This window comes from Triturus cristatus, chromosome 10 (genome assembly GCF_964204655.1).
Source record: "Triturus cristatus chromosome 10, aTriCri1.1, whole genome shotgun sequence".
NCBI classification, from domain to species: Eukaryota; Metazoa; Chordata; class Amphibia; order Caudata; family Salamandridae; genus Triturus; species Triturus cristatus.
The window spans coordinates 1,095,546,637-1,095,568,016 of NC_140593.1; positions in this window are offsets into that span (position 1 = coordinate 1,095,546,637).

Consider the following 21,380-nt stretch of genomic DNA (forward strand, 5'->3'; position numbering starts at 1 on the left):
ATGCCCGGTCCCTCCGGTTGGAACTCCAACTTATGAGCTCTATGTAAAACATGGCGTAGGCCCCATTGCATATAACGAAGTATGGATCCACTACACCAGGAAAGACGGTGTTTTAAAATGGCCCCAAAATGGTAGTTTCGATACCGATATTTTAGATAATTTGGAAATTAAATTGTTCAAAAAGAAAGCCCGGCCGGCGATGTTTGACTCTTTCCGCTTATGGCGAAAGGAAGCCAAACAGAAGGAAATTAAGCTAGCGAAAAAGAATAAAAGGGAAAGAGGTATGACAGTAATGCAAGCAGCTGTACAATTTAAAGATAATGAGGAGGAGCAGATGAATGAGCAATTGCACAGGCAGCATAAGTTAGGGATCGACAAATGTTACCCAGCCTTACCACACTCTAAGCAGAATGAGTTAGAAGAAAAAGAGAAAGATCCCCTGATGTCGCATTTGTTGAGTTCACCACCCCCGTATGCTCAAAATGCCACGGCACCTCCCCAGCTTGTGAATATGCCACCTCCAGTTAATATACTGCAAGCCTTGCCGCTACCGCCAGCTGCTGCGCAGCCGGCTCTTGTTCATATAGCGCAGCCCTCTCAAGGGCCGCCAGTTGTGTTCCCGACTGCCCCCGCGCTTCCTGCGACTTTGCCTAATTCAGCAGCTGCCTCCCCTGACACTCTTCCTTCCACCACTCCAGTACCTATTTCTGCATCCTCTTTTCTTCCCTCTGTTTTTCCCCCTGTTTTCGCCTCAGCTTCTCCTTCAGCGCGACAGCGCTTAGCTAATGTGGTTACTACATTAATGTCGTCTCTCTTTGAGTCATCTGGTGCGACTCCTGGTTTACAGCGTAAGCAACTGCGTAGTCAATTGCCTAACCCTGATGAGAAAAAGGTAATAGATAATATGGCGCGTAGATGGATTGTTTTCCCTTCACTGTATGATGTGGAATCAGTTGTCAACGTTTTCCATCAGTGGGATGCCCCAAAACAGAGATATGTGTTTGAGAAAATGTGCGAAATTCTCTGTGAAGAATTGGAGGATAGTGGTAAAGACCCGAGCCCGCAGGAGTTGTGTAGAGTGAGGTTTGACTTTGGAACTGGTATAATTGTGGATCGCGAGGTAGATAAAGCAGTTGCGGTTGTATTGTCCTTCAGGAATGATGATTGTCAACAGTCGTTGTTTGAACCTGATGTCTCTGTGGGACAGAGGGTAAAAGCACGCCAATATCCGATGCGTGAGGTTCCCCCAGTTTGGAGACCCGCTGATGCAAATGCTAATCCACCTGTCGTAGCACATTTCCAGCGTATTTGGGTACATGTTCCATGGAAAAGATCTGAGGTGTTAGCACTCAAGCAGTCATTGCCTGATCCCCGTAAAAACCCTACTGGTTATTATAAGGAGTTGTCACAGACTGCAGAATCTTGTGTAATGAATCTGGCTGATGTAGATATGCTGTTTGGGAATGTGGTTCCACAGCCCTTGTGGGGATCCATACGTAATACGGATCATGCTGCAGAACTAGGAGACACATGGGCTAACATCATCGCTGCTGATGCTAGACAAACTGGTGGTGCGAAACCTGAGCCTTTAGTAGCAGAACTGCCTGGTAGAATCATCACGTATATGAAGACAATAATGCCCGCAATGCGCATAAATTGGGACAAGTTATCTGCATGCAAGCAGAAGAAAGATGAGACAGTGTCAGACTTCTTTACTAGGTTTGAAGAAACGTTTGTTGACCACAGTGGGCAAGATATGAGTACTGAGGGTGGCCAACGGTTATTTGTGGATAAGTTTGTGCAGAATCTACTTCCTGACCTGTGTAAAAAGTTAAAAGATTCAGAAAGTTCTTGGGCTGTTTCCTCTTCAGCGCAAATACTGGCTACTGCACAGTATTATGAAAACAGAGATAAAGATGAAAAAGATAGAACAGAAAAGAAAACGAAGGAACTAAAGACAAAGGTCCTTTTGCAGCAGGCCTATCCGCCACGTGGAGGTCAGAATAATTATAGGCAACCCCAAGGTGTTTATCACCAACCCCAACAATTTCAGAACAATCAGCAAATGAATGGGTATTATCCACCACGTGTCCCTGTAGGTCCCAACCAATGTTCATACTGCAAAGAGGAAGGTCATTTTAAATATAGTTGCCCTAAATTAATGCAGCGGAACGGTAATGCGTATGGCGCAAGAGGTAGGGGTGGTCAGCAAGCTCCTAGAGGCAGAGGGCGTGGAAGTGTTCCCCAGAACGCGCGTCCTCTTCCGTCCCAAAGCGCTATTAATAGCTTTGATCAGCAAGCCAATGCGACTAGTAATACGGCTCAGTATTATAATAATGATTATTATGCAGAGGACGGTGATGCAGAAATTAATGATTACTAGGATAGCCGTAGACCGAGAGAGGGAGTTGTTTCAGTGCCAGTGGATCAGAGTGGACCGTATGTAAAGGTAACTACAGCAAATGTAACGGAGCCCTTTCTGCTAGACACTGGTGCTGCAAAGAGTTCAATCATGCATTCAAAACTCCCTGGCGCACCTTTGTCTGGCGATATAAATGTTTCAGTAGGTTTTTCTGGCGCCCCGGTTAGGAACCCGATTTCTAGTCCCATGTCACTTTCTATTGGGCCTTGCGAGTTGAAAGCACCCCTGATTCTGACGACAGGTTGTGGTGAGAATTTGCTAGGATTAGATTTGTTGAAAAGATTGCACGCTACACTGTATTGTTCTCCTTCAGGAGTACAACTTACATTAGGCAAGAAAGTGATTTCCCCAATGTACTTGTCTAAAAATACAATGCCACCTGAATTGTCATCCCTTCCGGATGCCCTTTGGGCTACTGGTCCCAATGATGTGGGCCTCTTGGAGATACCGCCATACGTGGTGACTTTAAAGGCTAATGTCAGACTGCCACGTATTCCACAGTACAAGATCTCTAATGAAGGCCAGAAAGCATTGTTAGACATTGTCAGCGACTTGATTAATAAGGGTGTGATTGAAGAGACAAGAGGCAACGTTTGCAATAGTCCGATTTTACCTGTCTTAAAACGAACGGACCCTTCACAGCCACCTGTTTACAGATTTGTGATTGATCTTAGAAAGGTTAATAAGATTGTTGTGCCACAGTTTCCGGTTGTCCCTGATATAACTGCCTTGTTAACGATGATTCCAGCCTCTGCTGCATGGTTTTCAGTGATCGATTTAAAGAATGCTTTCTTTAGCATCCCAATTGCAAAGGAGAGCAGAGATATTTTTGGCTTTAGTCTGGGAGGCCGAAGCTTCCGCTTCAAACGCGCTCCCCAGGGCTACTGTGAGAGTCCATCCATATACAGTCAAGCTTTGAAAGCGCAGCTTGATGCACTTGTTTTACCTAGTGGCGCTATTCTGATTCAGTACGTGGACGATTTACTGATCGCCGCGGATACTGAAAAGATCTGTAAAGAAGCCACATTGTCATTGTTGCGCCATTTATCTGCTTTCCATCACAAAGTGTCTCTCTCTAAGCTGCAATATTGTCGACAAGAAGTGACCTACTTAGGTCATCTCTTGTCGAAGGAGGGAAGGAAACTGACCCCAGAAAGAATTCAAGCCATTGCACAGTTGAGTGTGCCAAGAACACAGAGAGAAGTACGTGCTTTCTTGGGCATTACCTCATACTGTAGGCATTGGATTCCCAATTTTTCCTTGTTGGCAAAACCTTTGTTAGCCTTAACATGCAAAGACACACCGAATCCTATCCCATGGTCTGAAGAGTGCCAGAAAAGTGTTGTGGAATTGCGCAATGCATTGTGCTCAGCTCCTGTGTTGGGTACTCCTGACTACAGCAAACCTTTTACGTTGTATGTTCACGAGAAAGATGGATGTGCGTTGTCAGTGTTAACACAGCCCTTTGGCGACAGACCGCGCCCATGCGCATATGTTTCATCAACCTTGGACCCTGTAGCGAGGGCATTGCCAAGCTGTCTGAGAGCGACAGCTGCTGCAGCAATGTCTATCCGACAATCTGCTGGTTTGGTAATGGACAACACACTGATCGTTATGGTTCCACATGCTGTAGACACATTATTAAATAGGACCAAGACACAACACTTGACTAGTGCGCGATTATCAGGCTATGAGCTTACACTGTTAGCAAATCATATACACATAAAGAGATGCAATACGCTGAATCCAGCTACGTTATTGCCAATTCCAGCAGACTCAGATGAGATTGAGCAACATGACTGTCTGTTCAGAACAGAAGAAGAGACGAAAGGGAGAGTAGATCTAAAAGATACTCCCCTGACTGAGTGTGATGGCACTTTATGGGTGGATGGTTCGTGTTTCAAGCTCCCTAATGGTGACACGACTGCTGCATATGCTATCACGACTTTACACACGGTCGTGGAAACTGCACGAGTGCCACATAATTCGGCCCAAGCAGCAGAATTAATCGCCCTCACGAGAGCGTGCGTGTTGTCTGAAGGAATGAGAGTGAATATTTACACAGATAGCCAGTACGCCTTTGGCGTGGCTCATAATTTTGGGCGACTGTGGAAAGAGCGTGGGTTTCTGACGTCGCATGGAGCTAAAATTCAGAATGGCAAGTTGGTGAATGATCTCCTTGAGTCGCTGACCCTACCGTTGCAAGTTGCGATCATGAAATGCAGTGCGCACAGGAAAGTTACAGATGATGTTGGACGTGGGAATGCGTTTGCTGAAAATTTCGCGAAAGAAACAGCACAGAATGTGAAGACTAGAATGTATGTTGCAGGCCCCGCAAGATGGGTAGATAATGTTGGAATGTGTGAGAACACAATAGAGAGTGTGAAGTCGCTTCAAGCTGAGGCCACAGAGAAAGAGTTAAGCAAGTGGAGAGAAAGTATGGGTAAGTTGGATGAGAATGGTTGTTGGATTGATCTGACAGAACATAGGCGATGGTTGTTACCTGACGCATATGTGCTCCCAGTGGTTACTATGGCACATGGAATGGCACATATCAGTACGAAAGGAATTTGTAAGTTGTTGGCTCCAGTATGGCAGAATGCTGGAATTCCCAAGTGTGCAGAGAATGTGGTCAAAAATTGCATGGTATGCTTGAAGTACAACCCTGGTAGGGGAACCCCAACTCCAGCTGGTCACTTTGCACCCCCATCATGTCCATTCGAAGTTTTGCAGCTGGACTTTATTCACATGGAAAGATGCAACAACCTGAAATATGTACTGGTGGTTGTTTGTGCTTTCTCAAAATGGATAGAGGCCTATCCTCTGAAAGATAACACTGCCCTATCCACAGCCAAAGCCCTTGTGAAAGAATTCTTCCCTAGGTTTGGAATGCCAAGAATGGTGTGGTGTGATAATGGAAGTGAGTTCGTGGGTAAAGTGATGAAGAATGTATGTGAAGGTTTAGGCATAAAGCAAAAGTTCCACGCTGCAAATCACCCCCAATCAGCTGGACTAGTAGAGCGCTACAATGGAGCCTTAAAGCTCAGGCTGGCCAAAATTCAGGCGAGCACCGGTCTTAAATGGCCTGATGCTCTGCCTTTAGCACTCCTGTCCACCAGAATGACCATACACTCACGAGTGGGACTTAGTCCTTACGAAGTGGTTTTTGGCCGCCCGGCCAACGTATGGGGTGTACCGAGGCCTACGAAATTTAGTGAGATTGAGCATCCAGTACTACTCGATTACCTGTATGATTTGACTGTTAAACTGCGTGTTTTGCACCAACAGGTACATGATACTCTTCCCCAAGCTTCTGAACCTCCTGGACACCCTATCAACCCTGGCTCGTGGGTCCTGGTCCGAAATTTCCAGCGCAAGAGCAACGACGAGCCTCGCTGGATCGGCCCTCACCTTGTGCTTTTATCAACGAGATCAGCGGTGCGAGTAAAAGGGAAGAAGCACTGGATCCATGGTACCCACTGCAAAGTAGTCCCCTTGCCCCTGCCATATGACCGGTGGGTCCAGGAGGGTATCGCCGACTCTGAGGCAGACATTGTACCTCGTTTTGTACCATTCAGTGACGCACGCATAAGAGACACAGCTTCAGACCAAGAGAGTGACAATATTCTGCAAGAAGCTGTGCCACCATCAAATCGACTGGACACCACAGAGCCTGAACTTTTGTTCCAAGACCAAACAGCACCTGGCCGTCTCCGCTATAATTTGAGACCAAGGCCTATGGACAAATAAAGATTGCTTTACTATTCTTTTTTTTTTGACATTTCTGGCTCTCCCATCTGAAGGACTTTCTTGATTTTTGTTTTTCGAACCACCATCCGGGTTCAGCCGCAGGGTCGCGGTGCCAAGACTTTGGGGTACAGGCCGAAGACGTTAGGTCAACGGTTCTGGTTGGTCTAGGGCGTTTCCCTGGACTGACAGGCGTACTCCTTAGCAGAAGAAACTCATCCGCCGCTAGCGGCCCGTTTAGAGGATGGAGTTTTTTAAGATGGAGAGACCCGTTGAGGACATAAACTCTAAAGCAAGGATGTGTAGAATTGTAAAAAGTAAATGTTTTGTATTTCTGTGCCTATTTACGCTGTGTAGTATAATAATGTTCATCGTAGGATTTGTGTTTTTCTCCTCTCAAAAGACCATTGCGCCCACTGTACAGCCTATACCTCTTTCTACTGCCTCCTCTCACTCTTTTCACCCTCTGCCTGAGCACGAACAGACCAGACGATCCGAGTTCGTAAATAACTCGTTTATCCAGCTTTTGCACCAGCACCAACTAGTAATGAACACAACCAATTGCTGGGTGTGTGGGTTAATGCCACATACCATTAACAAAGGTATCCCCTATTTGGTGCTGCCATTTAGTTACAATGGATCGTCATGGGCATTCCAGACCATGTTTCTCTATGCTCTAGATACGTACTCCCCTCGCCAACTGCGTTCCATCAGACCTATCACCAATAATAAGGCTTTGATGAAAGGAGTTGCCGATATGAGTAGGGATATTGATGCATACTCATCCATTCCCAAAGAAGAATTGAGACCTTATGTAGGATGGAACGCGACGGGGTATAGTATTAGTCTGGGTGAAAGACAGCGAGAAATCTCATCCCCAATCTGGGTCGTACCCCACATAGGTCGGTTCTGCTTACAGGGTAATGGTCAGAATCCTAGAGCTCAACTGGGAAGAAGTGACTGTACTGAAACGTCCACTTTCCCGTCACAGTTCTCCCCTGCGTTTTTGGCTGCCAAGGGCACATGTTTCATCTGCAATGACCGAGCATATACATGGCTGCCCCCTGATTTCTTGGGCACGTGTTATATTGCGAATCTGCTACCGCCTACATTTACTGCTGCCTCTGATTATCACAAGACCAGAGTTGTGAGAGGTGTGATTAGTAAGGAGGATACTGCCGGTCAAGAAGCGGGAGACTTCTTTTTGGGTTTCCTGCCGTTTTGGGGACCTATGGTGAATAATAGGAACCTGAGACAACTGACACGTGTGGTTGAATCCACTGTAAATGTAACGGCTGGTGCCCTTGGTAATCTGACAGCTGAGCTCCAAGCGGATCGCCTTATGACTTTACAGAACCGCATGGTTCTAGACGTTATTCTTGCAGACCGCGGTGGGGTATGTAAGGTTATCCAATCTAGTTGCTGCATTTTCATACCAGATAACGCTCCAACAGTCTATCAAGCCATCTCCAAACTCCATAAAATATCTGAATCCATACACGTGGATAAAGGAGATTGGTCACTGGTGGGGTGGTTCTGGGGAATTGATATCTGCCTGGGGTTGGAAAGTTCTGATGGTCATTGGAATGATCTTAGCCATTCTTTTCCTGTTCTGTCTGTGCATACAGTGTGCTCCTGCGATATGTGGCCTCTGTGCTACCTTATGTGTAAGGAAACCTGTATCGAGGGACGAGCTAAGTAATAGGATGATGCTACAGCAACATCTCCATGACTTCGTGAACATCGACCTGGACTCGGATTAAGATGAGTATAGTGATTGCCTATGTAAGGGCAAAAGGAGGGTCTGTCGTACTTTAATCTCTGTCACCGCGTAGGAGACAGGGCCTACCCCTGTTTATCTGGTATTAGCAAACCGCAAATGATTAATGCGGCATGTACGAGTGCTTTATATATCGTTCTAGCTATGAATGCACTGTGTACACGTTATTCTGCTGCACTACGCGGGTTCCATTTTGGAAGCGGTGGCCATCTTGTCATTGCCCGCACATAGGCTATAATGGAGCAAATACGGGCCTTACAGTACATGTGCTTTCCCGTGACTTCTCTGTGACCTGGGCAGCTGGCTCTGCTGCCCCAGGTCAAACTGGTCTCACGAGCTCCCCTTCCTCCGTCCACCTGTGATTAGCATCAGGGTTTGACCCATCATAAAACCCTTTCATTCTACACGAGCCTCCGGATAATCTCTTTCACACCTGACTGTTCCTGCTTTATGACTTGTTTCCCAAAACAGGAGCTGCCCGTGTTTTATTGGGGCCTATTGATATCAAATGTGGGATCTGAACCTTACTGTGTAAATCATTGTGGGCTGGCCGAACTGGAATGTGGGATGGTCATCATGACTCTGCCTTTTCTTTGTAATGTACACTTGTTTATTACCGTATCATAAAACCTAGGAATGTATGCTTGAGGCAGGGAAAAGCGTATTTAAGATGAAGTCCGTTTCTATGATTTTCAGCAGTCTCCTGAGAACATACACGCTGTTGTACTTCTAGGATACCTGTAATTGGTCTGCAGCCAATAAACGATCTTTGACTTCACCCAGAAGACTCTGTGTTTCTGTAGGTCTGGAACAGGGTGAACCCAGAAGTCATAGGGTGTGTGCCCCTGCACCGCTGGGACTAAAATACCCAGTACTGCACCAGTAGCTTTCGGTTCTCGTCATGGAACATCGCAGGGATACAACAGAAATTAAGTAATGAGTGCTGGACACATTTCATGTGAGACTTTGATATAATTTTCTGTCAAGAAACTTGGGCCATTAATCAAATACACATGGAGGGTTTCAATTCTTTTTGTTTGCCTGCCATTCCATCAGTAGCAGGAAGGGAGAAGGGAGGGCCTAATTATTTTAGTTTTAACCGCTGTCAGGGAGTTTAGTGTCAAAGTTCTGTGCATCAATCCATGTTATCAGATTTATTCACTGCCCAACCAGTGGTTATTATAGATGAGCTGGAAGCTGCATTGCCCATACTTTTTTAAATGGAAAGAATCAAGCTTCTCTTTTGTGGGAGGGTGATTTCAACATCAGTAAATGCATCCACAGTGGCAATTGGGTAAGTGGTGTCACAAATGAGAAAGGTGCAAACACTGGCCATTTTTCACCCACACACCATATGGGGAAGCCCTAAATTGACTATTACCCACAGTTTATCGTTTTCATCAGACCTACATGGCCCTAATTTTATTAACCCCCCCCTACATATGTAGGTAGAGGCAAAGGAAGTGTGATAGATTTTCTCCTCCTTCTGGAGGATTTGTTCAGTAAATTAGGGAGCTATGATGTGCGTAATTCCCACCTTAGTGATCACCATTCGATTATAATTAATCTCTCCTTTCACCTCCCACCTAGACCACAGAATAATCCCAGTTTGTTCCATAGGACCAACGAGGGGGGGTTGTGTGAAATGAGAACATATTGAACATAACAAACGTTTCACAGATTTTATTAACCATAACTATGAGGCCATCTTATGTTGTCTCTCAGAAGAGAAGGAAATATTTTCAATATCATAAAGTGCATGTATATGGTCTATCCGAGTAATCTGGAAAAATACGGGGCCCCTGTAAACACGATAAGTGCCAGGTACAGGGAAATTAACAATTGAAAAACAGAGCCTAGGCGAGGCGATGGGGTCTTAGTGCTAACAAGGCAAGAGGCCTAATCAAACAAAGGTTCTGCAACAACACATACACAAATACTGTGTGACATTTGTCTAGTTTATTATGTAGAAAAATATATTTTTGACTTTTTGTTATCTGTTGTTAAAAAATGCATGAAGTTACCATGGGGTGGCATTTGTTCATCGAGGATAAATTATAGGTACTTTCGCAAATATTCATAAAAATCTTTGATACATTAATGCTGATACTCCTCAAAAATTCAGTGAGTACATATTACAGATATATAGATTGATTTTTGATCAGAAGATTGAATTCTGGACATGAAATCATATCAAAAAAGCTTCTTAATGATCTTTTCCTTGATGGTGTAATACAATATATTTGGATGAAATGTCGGTATGTTGGAACGACGTGCGTTTCGGCGAAGCCTTCTTCAGGATTCCATCTCAGTAACCACAATATATAGATAATATGTCTTGCTGTCACGTTAAGATGGTAATGATGCAGATCTCATCATTAAGAAATGCAATATCCTTGTGTTATGAAGAAGTAGAATTACAACGTTTTGTATTCTTTTAGGAATATCAGCTCAACGATAGGAGATTTCAAGTGCCCAGCCTGATAATAGTCCAGATGGTGAAGGATGTATCCAGAGGGAACTGCGGGGCACTGTTGCTTACATTTGGTTATGTTGGACAGAAATGGAAACACTTTGCAGCATCCGGGCAATCTTTGCCCTTGTGAGATTGCCTGGATGCTGAAAAAATGTCAAAATGCGCGCTGGGTGCGCGGATCCTGCCGTAAAAAAAAAAATGAAGCGCGGGCTTCCGCGCTTCTTTTATAATTAGCCCCCGGGGGTGCCAAATCCCGGGAGCAAAAAAACTTAAAATTTGATGGGGGGCCCAGAGTCAGAATAATTATAGGCAACCCCAAGGTGTTTATCACCAACCCCAACAATTTCAGAACAATCAGCAAATGAATGGGTATTATCCACCACGTGTCCCTGTAGGTCCCAACCAATGTTCATACTGCAAAGAGGAAGGTCATTTTAAATATAGTTGCCCTAAATTAATGCAGCGGAACGGTAATGCGTATGGCGCAAGAGGTAGGGGTGGTCAGCAAGCTCCTAGAGGCAGAGGGCGTGGAAGTGTTCCCCAGAACGCGCGTCCTCTTCCGTCCCAAAGCGCCATTAATAGCTTTGATCAGCAAGCCAATGCGACTAGTAATACGGCTCAGTATTATAATAATGATTATTATGCAGAGGACGGTGATGCAGAAAGTAATGATTACTAGGATAGCCGTAGACAGAGAGAGGGAGTTGTTTCAGTGCCAGTGGATCAGAGTGGACCGTATGTAAAGGTAACTACAGCAAATGTAACGGAGCCCTTTCTGCTAGACACTGGTGCTGCAAAGAGTTCAATCATGCATTCAAAACTCCCTGGCGCACCTTTGTCTGGCGATATAAATGTTTCAGTAGGTTTTTCTGGCGCCCCGGTTAGGAACCCGATTTCTAGTCCCATGTCACTTTCTATTGGGCCTTGCGAGTTGAAAGCACCCCTGATTCTGACGACAGGTTGTGGTGAGAATTTGCTAGGATTAGATTTGTTGAAAAGATTGCACGCTACACTGTATTGTTCTCCTTCAGGAGTACAACTTACATTAGGCAAGAAAGTGATTTCCCCAATGTACTTGTCTAAAAATACAATGCCACCTGAATTGTCATCCCTTCCGGATGCCCTTTGGGCTACTGGTCCCAATGATGTGGGCCTCTTGGAGATACCGCCATACGTGGTGACTTTAAAGGCTAATGTCAGACTGCCACGTATTCCACAGTACAAGATCTCTAATGAAGGCCAGAAAGCATTGTTAGACATTGTCAGCGACTTGATTAATAAGGGTGTGATTGAAGAGACAAGAGGCAACGTTTGCAATAGTCCGATTTTACCTGTCTTAAAACGAACGGACCCTTCACAGCCACCTGTTTACAGATTTGTGATTGATCTTAGAAAGGTTAATAAGATTGTTGTGCCACAGTTTCCGGTTGTCCCTGATATAACTGCCTTGTTAACGATGATTCCAGCCTCTGCTGCATGGTTTTCAGTGATCGATTTAAAGAATGCTTTCTTTAGCATCCCAATTGCAAAGGAGAGCAGAGATATTTTTGGCTTTAGTCTGGGAGGCCGAAGCTTCCGCTTCAAACGCGCTCCCCAGGGCTACTGTGAGAGTCCATCCATATACAGTCAAGCTTTGAAAGCGCAGCTTGATGCACTTGTTTTACCTAGTGGCGCTATTCTGATTCAGTACGTGGACGATTTACTGATCGCCGCGGATACTGAAAAGATCTGTAAAGAAGCCACATTGTCATTGTTGCGCCATTTATCTGCTTTCCATCACAAAGTGTCTCTCTCTAAGCTGCAATATTGTCGACAAGAAGTGACCTACTTAGGTCATCTCTTGTCGAAGGAGGGAAGGAAACTGACCCCAGAAAGAATTCAAGCCATTGCACAGTTGAGTGTGCCAAGAACACAGAGAGAAGTACGTGCTTTCTTGGGCATTACCTCATACTGTAGGCATTGGATTCCCAATTTTTCCTTGTTGGCAAAACCTTTGTTAGCCTTAACATGCAAAGACACACCGAATCCTATCCCATGGTCTGAAGAGTGCCAGAAAAGTGTTGTGGAATTGCGCAATGCATTGTGCTCAGCTCCTGTGTTGGGTACTCCTGACTACAGCAAACCTTTTACGTTGTATGTTCACGAGAAAGATGGATGTGCGTTGTCAGTGTTAACACAGCCCTTTGGCGACAGACCGCGCCCATGCGCATATGTTTCATCAACCTTGGACCCTGTAGCGAGGGCATTGCCAAGCTGTCTGAGAGCGACAGCTGCTGCAGCAATGTCTATCCGACAATCTGCTGGTTTGGTAATGGACAACACACTGATCGTTATGGTTCCACATGCTGTAGACACATTATTAAATAGGACCAAGACACAACACTTGACTAGTGCGCGATTATCAGGCTATGAGCTTACACTGTTAGCAAATCATATACACATAAAGAGATGCAATACGCTGAATCCAGCTACGTTATTGCCAATTCCAGCAGACTCAGATGAGATTGAGCAACATGACTGTCTGTTCAGAACAGAAGAAGAGACGAAAGGGAGAGTAGATCTAAAAGATACTCCCCTGACTGAGTGTGATGGCACTTTATGGGTGGATGGTTCGTGTTTCAAGCTCCCTAATGGTGACACGACTGCTGCATATGCTATCACGACTTTACACACGGTCGTGGAAACTGCACGAGTGCCACATAATTCGGCCCAAGCAGCAGAATTAATCGCCCTCACGAGAGCGTGCGTGTTGTCTGAAGGAATGAGAGTGAATATTTACACAGATAGCCAGTACGCCTTTGGCGTGGCTCATAATTTTGGGCGACTGTGGAAAGAGCGTGGGTTTCTGACGTCGCATGGAGCTAAAATTCAGAATGGCAAGTTGGTGAATGATCTCCTTGAGTCGCTGACCCTACCGTTGCAAGTTGCGATCATGAAATGCAGTGCGCACAGGAAAGTTACAGATGATGTTGGACGTGGGAATGCGTTTGCTGAAAATTTCGCGAAAGAAACAGCACAGAATGTGAAGACTAGAATGTATGTTGCAGGCCCCGCAAGATGGGTAGATAATGTTGGAATGTGTGAGAACACAATAGAGAGTGTGAAGTCGCTTCAAGCTGAGGCCACAGAGAAAGAGTTAAGCAAGTGGAGAGAAAGTATGGGTAAGTTGGATGAGAATGGTTGTTGGATTGATCTGACAGAACATAGGCGATGGTTGTTACCTGACGCATATGTGCTCCCAGGGGTTACTATGGCACATGGAATGGCACATATCAGTACGAAAGGAATTTGTAAGTTGTTGGCTCCAGTATGGCAGAATGCTGGAATTCCCAAGTGTGCAGAGAATGTGGTCAAAAATTGCATGGTATGCTTGAAGTACAACCCTGGTAGGGGAACCCCAACTCCAGCTGGTCACTTTGCACCCCCATCATGTCCATTCGAAGTTTTGCAGCTGGACTTTATTCACATGGAAAGATGCAACAACCTGAAATATGTACTGGTGGTTGTTTGTGCTTTCTCAAAATGGATAGAGGCCTATCCTCTGAAAGATAACACTGCCCTATCCACAGCCAAAGCCCTTGTGAAAGAATTCTTCCCTAGGTTTGGAATGCCAAGAATGGTGTGGTGTGATAATGGAAGTGAGTTCGTGGGTAAAGTGATGAAGAATGTATGTGAAGGTTTAGGCATAAAGCAAAAGTTCCACGCTGCAAATCACCCCCAATCAGCTGGACTAGTAGAGCGCTACAATGGAGCCTTAAAGCTCAGGCTGGCCAAAATTCAGGCGAGCACCGGTCTTAAATGGCCTGATGCTCTGCCTTTAGCACTCCTGTCCACCAGAATGACCATACACTCACGAGTGGGACTTAGTCCTTACGAAGTGGTTTTTGGCCGCCCGGCCAACGTATGGGGTGTACCGAGGCCTACGAAATTTAGTGAGATTGAGCATCCAGTACTACTCGATTACCTGTATGATTTGACTGTTAAACTGCGTGTTTTGCACCAACAGGTACATGATACTCTTCCCCAAGCTTCTGAACCTCCTGGACACCCTATCAACCCTGGCTCGTGGGTCCTGGTCCGAAATTTCCAGCGCAAGAGCAACGACGAGCCTCGCTGGATCGGCCCTCACCTTGTGCTTTTATCAACGAGATCAGCGGTGCGAGTAAAAGGGAAGAAGCACTGGATCCATGGTACCTACTGCAAAGTAGTCCCCTTGCCCCTGCCATATGACCGGTGGGTCCAGGAGGGTATCGCCGACTCTGAGGCAGACATTGTACCTCGTTTTGTACCATTCAGTGACGCACGCATAAGAGACACAGCTTCAGACCAAGAGAGTGACAATATTCTGCAAGAAGCTGTGCCACCATCAAATCGACTGGACACCACAGAGCCTGAACTTTTGTTCCAAGACCAAACAGCACCTGGCCGTCTCCGCTATAATTTGAGACCAAGGCCTATGGACAAATAAAGATTGCTTTACTATTCTTTTTTTTTTGACATTTCTGGCTCTCCCATCTGAAGGACTTTCTTGATTTTTGTTTTTCGAACCACCATCCGGGTTCAGCCGCAGGGTCGCGGTGCCAAGACTTTGGGGTACAGGCCGAAGACGTTAGGTCAACGGTTCTGGTTGGTCTAGGGCGTTTCCCTGGACTGACAGGCGTACTCCTTAGCAGAAGAAACTCATCCGCCGCTAGCGGCCCGTTTAGAGGATGGAGTTTTTTAAGATGGAGAGACCCGTTGAGGACATAAACTCTAAAGCAAGGATGTGTAGAATTGTAAAAAGTAAATGTTTTGTATTTCTGTGCCTATTTACGCTGTGTAGTATAATAATGTTCATCGTAGGATTTGTGTTTTTCTCCTCTCAAAAGACCATTGCGCCCACTGTACAGCCTATACCTCTTTCTACTGCCTCCTCTCACTCTTTTCACCCTCTGCCTGAGCACGAACAGACCAGACGATCCGAGTTCGTAAATAACTCGTTTATCCAGCTTTTGCACCAGCACCAACTAGTAATGAACACAACCAATTGCTGGGTGTGTGGGTTAATGCCACATACCATTAACAAAGGTATCCCCTATTTGGTGCTGCCATTTAGTTACAATGGATCGTCATGGGCATTCCAGACCATGTTTCTCTATGCTCTAGATACGTACTCCCCTCGCCAACTGCGTTCCATCAGACCTATCACCAATAATAAGGCTTTGATGAAAGGAGTTGCCGATATGAGTAGGGATATTGATGCATACTCATCCATTCCCAAAGAAGAATTGAGACCTTATGTAGGATGGAACGCGACGGGGTATAGTATTAGTCTGGGTGAAAGACAGCGAGAAATCTCATCCCCAATCTGGGTCGTACCCCACATAGGTCGGTTCTGCTTACAGGGTAATGGTCAGAATCCTAGAGCTCAACTGGGAAGAAGTGACTGTACTGAAACGTCCACTTTCCCGTCACAGTTCTCCCCTGCGTTTTTGGCTGCCAAGGGCACATGTTTCATCTGCAATGACCGAGCATATACATGGCTGCCCCCTGATTTCTCGGGCACGTGTTATATTGCGAATCTGCTACCGCCTACATTTACTGCTGCCTCTGATTATCACAAGACCAGAGTTGTGAGAGGTGTGATTAGTAAGGAGGATACTGCCGGTCAAGAAGCGGGAGACTTCTTTTTGGGTTTCCTGCCGTTTTGGGGACCTATGGTGAATAATAGGAACCTGAGACAACTGACACGTGTGGTTGAATCCACTGTAAATGTAACGGCTGGTGCCCTTGGTAATCTGACAGCTGAGCTCCAAGCGGATCGCCTTATGACTTTACAGAACCGCATGGTTCTAGACGTTATTCTTGCAGACCGCGGTGGGGTATGTAAGGTTATCCAATCTAGTTGCTGCATTTTCATACCAGATAACGCTCCAACAGTCTATCAAGCCATCTCCAAACTCCATAAAATATCTGAATCCATACACGTGGATAAAGGAGATTGGTCACTGGTGGGGTGGTTCTGGGGAATTGATATCTGCCTGGGGTTGGAAAGTTCTGATGGTCATTGGAATGATCTTAGCCATTCTTTTCCTGTTCTGTCTGTGCATACAGTGTGCTCCTGCGATATGTGGCCTCTGTGCTACCTTATGTGTAAGGAAACCTGTATCGAGGGACGAGCTAAGTAATAGGATGATGCTACAGCAACATCTCCATGACTTCGTGAACATCGACCTGGACTCGGATTAAGATGAGTATAGTGATTGCCTATGTAAGGGCAAAAGGAGGGTCTGTCGTACTTTAATCTCTGTCACCGCGTAGGAGAAAGGGCCTACCCCTGTTTATCTGGTATTAGCAAACCGCAAATGATTAATGCGGCATGTACGAGTGCTTTATATATCGTTCTAGCTATGAATGCACTGTGTACACGTTATTCTGCTGCACTACGCGGGTTCCATTTTGGAAGCGGTGGCCATCTTGTCATTGCCCGCACATAGGCTATAATGGAGCAAATACGGGCCTTACAGTACATGTGCTTTCCCGTGACTTCTCTGTGACCTGGGCAGCTGGCTCTGCTGCCCCAGGTCAAACTGGTCTCACGAGCTCCCCTTCCTCCGTCCACCTGTGATTAGCATCAGGGTTTGACCCATCATAAAACCCTTTCATTCTACACGAGCCTCCGGATAATCTCTTTCACACCTGACTGTTCCTGCTTTATGACTTGTTTCCCAAAACAGGAGCTGCCCGTGTTTTATTGGGGCCTATTGATATCAAATGTGGGATCTGAACCTTACTGTGTAAATCATTGTGGGCTGGCCGAACTGGAATGTGGGATGGTCATCATGACTCTGCCTTTTCTTTGTAATGTACACTTGTTTATTACCGTATCATAAAACCTAGGAATGTATGCTTGAGGCAGGGAAAAGCGTATTTAAGATGAAGTCCGTTTCTATGATTTTCAGCAGTCTCCTGAGAACATACACGCTGTTGTACTTCTAGGATACCTGTAATTGGTCTGCAGCCAATAAACGATCTTTGACTTCACCCAGAAGACTCTGTGTTTCTGTAGGTCTGGAACAGGGTGAACCCAGAAGTCATAGGGTGTGTGCCCCTGCACCGCTGGGACTAAAATACCCAGTACTGCACCAGTAGCTTTCGGTTCTCGTCATGGAACATCGCAGGGATACAACAGAAATTAAGTAATGAGTGCTGGACACATTTCATGTGAGACTTTGATATAATTTTCTGTCAAGAAACTTGGGCCATTAATCAAATACACATGGAGGGTTTCAATTCTTTTTGTTTGCCTGCCATTCCATCAGTAGCAGGAAGGGAGAAGGGAGGGCCTAATTATTTTAGTTTTAACCGCTGTCAGGGAGTTTAGTGTCAAAGTTCTGTGCATCAATCCATGTTATCAGATTTATTCACTGCCCAACCAGTGGTTATTATAGATGAGCTGGAAGCTGCATTGCCCATACTTTTTTAAATGGAAAGAATCAAGCTTCTCTTTTGTGGGAGGGTGATTTCAACATCAGTAAATGCATCCACAGTGGCAATTGGGTAAGTGGTGTCACAAATGAGAAAGGTGCAAACACTGGCCATTTTTCACCCACACACCATATGGGGAAGCCCTAAATTGACTATTACCCACAGTTTATCGTTTTCATCAGACCTACATGGCCCTAATTTTATTAACCCCCCCCCCTACATATGTAGGTAGAGGCAAAGGAAGTGTGATAGATTTTCTCCTCCTTCTGGAGGATTTGTTCAGTAAATTAGGGAGCTATGATGTGCGTAATTCCCACCTTAGTGATCACCATTCGATTATAATTAATCTCTCCTTTCACCTCCCACCTAGACCACAGAATAATCCCAGTTTGTTCCATAGGACCAACGAGGGGGGGTTGTGTGAAATGAGAACATATTGAACATAACAAACGTTTCACAGATTTTATTAACCATAACTATGAGGCCATCTTATGTTGTCTCTCAGAAGAGAAGGAAATATTTTCAATATCATAAAGTGCATGTATATGGTCTATCCGAGTAATCTGGAAAAATACGGGGCCCCTGTAAACACGATAAGTGCCAGGTACAGGGAAATTAACAATTGAAAAACAGAGCCTAGGCGAGGCGATGGGGTCTTAGTGCTAACAAGGCAAGAGGCCTAATCAAACAAAGGTTCTGCAACAACACATACACAAATACTGTGTGACATTTGTCTAGTTTATTATGTAGAAAAATATATTTTTGACTTTTTGTTATCTGTTGTTAAAAAATGCATGAAGTTACCATGGGGTGGCATTTGTTCATCGAGGATAAATTATAGGTACTTTCGCAAATATTCATAAAAATCTTTGATACATTAATGCTGATACTCCTCAAAAATTCAGTGAGTACATATTACAGATATATAGATTGATTTTTGATCAGAAGATTGAATTCTGGACATGAAATCATATCAAAAAAGCTTCTTAATGATCTTTTCCTTGATGGTGTAATACAATATATTTGGATGAAATGTCGGTATGTTGGAACGACGTGCGTTTCGGCGAAGCCTTCTTCAGGATTCCATCTCAGTAACCACAATATATAGATAATATGTCTTGCTGTCACGTTAAGATGGTAATGATGCAGATCTCATCATTAAGAAATGCAATATCCTTGTGTTATGAAGAAGTAGAATTACAACGTTTTGTATTCTTTTAGGAATATCAGCTCAACGATAGGAGATTTCAAGTGCCCAGCCTGATAATAGTCCAGATGGTGAAGGATGTATCCAGAGGGAACTGCGGGGCACTGTTGCTTACATTTGGTTATGTTGGACAGAAATGGAAACACTTTGCAGCATCCGGGCAATCTTTGCCCTTGTGAGATTGCCTGGATGCTGAAAAAATGTCAAAATACGCGCTGGGTGCGCGGATCCTGCCGTAAAAAAACAAATGAAGCGCGGGCTTCCGCGCTTCTTTTATAATTAGCCCCCGGGGGTGCCAAATCCCGGGAGCAAAAAAACTTAAAATTTGATGGGGGGCCCAGAGGGGCCCCCCAGCCCCGGGGACCGCCACCCCCGGGGCTACAAAATAAATGGGTGGGGGGGCTCAAAGGCCCCCCCAAGCCCCGGGGCCCACCACCCCCCCGGGGCTTTTAATATTGTGGGATGGGGGCCATGTGGCCCCCCTCCTGGAGCTGTCGATGGCCCTGGGGACCACCAACCCCTAAGGCCGGCTCCTGCAGTGTCTCGGGGTGCCCACCCCCGGGACACTGCTGTTTGCTATGGCAGGGCGTGAGCCGAGGCTCCCGCCCTGTCATAGCAAACATGGTTTGGATTTTGAAAAGGAGAGCAGGAAACCTGCTCTCTCTTTCAAAATGCAAACCATATTGCTTTTCCACACGGGGAGCTGCATGTTAGCAGCTCCCCGTGTGGAAAAGCAATGCCGGCTCCCGATGAATACGGGGAGCCAGCTGAGACCGTGGGGGCATTGGGGCTCCCCCCACAGTCTCCAATGTTGTATATAGGCCGGGGATGGGGTCCCCGGGGAGAATAGAAATTAGTAATAGGTGCTATTTTTTTTTTACGTTAACAGTAGGAGTCGCGCATCCAGCGCGGCCCGCTGGTGTGCAAGCGTTGAGTGCATGACCCCCATCACGTTGGGTGCACGATTCCGCTTGCAGCCCCTGGTGTGTACGCGTTGGGTGCATGATTCCTCTCCCGTAGAATGCGCGATTCCTAACGCGTCGGGTGCGCGACTCCAAGCAAAAAAAAATGAAATAGTTTTGAGATAAACATCAAGCTTATGTGTTTCGATCTTGAGTGGCTCTAATAAGAGCCGTTGGGTTTATTGAGAGATTTTGGTACTTATAAGTAAGTACCAATACAGAGTCTAAAGTTGTTGAGGAAGACTCTGTTACCCTCATCAGTAAAATGTACACCATCTCTCCTATAGATGCCTTGCATATTGAAACGGAGATTGTTGTTGTAAATGGACCCCATCCTATAATCTCTGAGATAAGCAGAAACAGATTTATTGACATGTTTCCTAGCTTTCTCAATCTGTGGACAAAATTGATTGGACCAGTTCCATTTCTGCCTTTGGCATATGTTAGAATAGACAAAGGCAGTTTGGGGGAAAAGTGACATCAATTCTGCAAAGGTGTCCTTGATAAGCATTTCCAGACCTACCCCAGTCAAAGTGCCTAGGTCATTGTCACCACAGTGCACAATTATGAGGTCAGGGTGTTGTAGATGTAAAAAGGATTTAACCAATGGCATCAATTGGTGCCACTTTAACCCTCTCTGTCCAATCCATTTAATGTCTACATTTGGCAAAGCTAGGTCTTTGTCAATGCCTTTGTTTTCTGCATACCTTTGGCTCCAGAAAATATAGCTGTGTCCCACAATCCACACTCTAAGCATGTTGAAAGGAGGTCTGGATGCACTCAGATGGTCTCTGTAAATGAAATGGCAGTTTGAAAACTAAGATTTTTCTAAAATGGTGGATAAGATACAGTTTTGAAAAAAAAAAGAAAAGATTGGTTGTTTGAGAACATTCTAGTCTGGAAACTAGGGTGCATGTTTCTCTTTTTTAAAAGCATGTTTCTTATTGGTTAACAAAAACTGTTCGAAAAGAACATCATATAGGATAAGCTAGTATAGTGAAAAGTCAAGCACACTTGATGTTTTGATTAGCAACACTGTGTGCTGAACTTGTGACCTGTGTGCTCAGTTGAGTGTTCCATGAACGGTTACTATGGTAACAGGCAGAAGGCACATTTGGTGTAGAGTTCAAACTTATGTCAATTGGAATGGGTTGAAATGTGTAACCAATAGAAATGTGTGTTTGCTTTGAATTAATGTGGGAAGCAATGAGATTTGATATTTACATGTATATGTGTGCAGAATGAGAGGGAAACTTTGCCATTCTTTGGTTTTCTTGAAAGCAGTACAATACAGAGTTTCTGTATAAGAAAATCTGGTG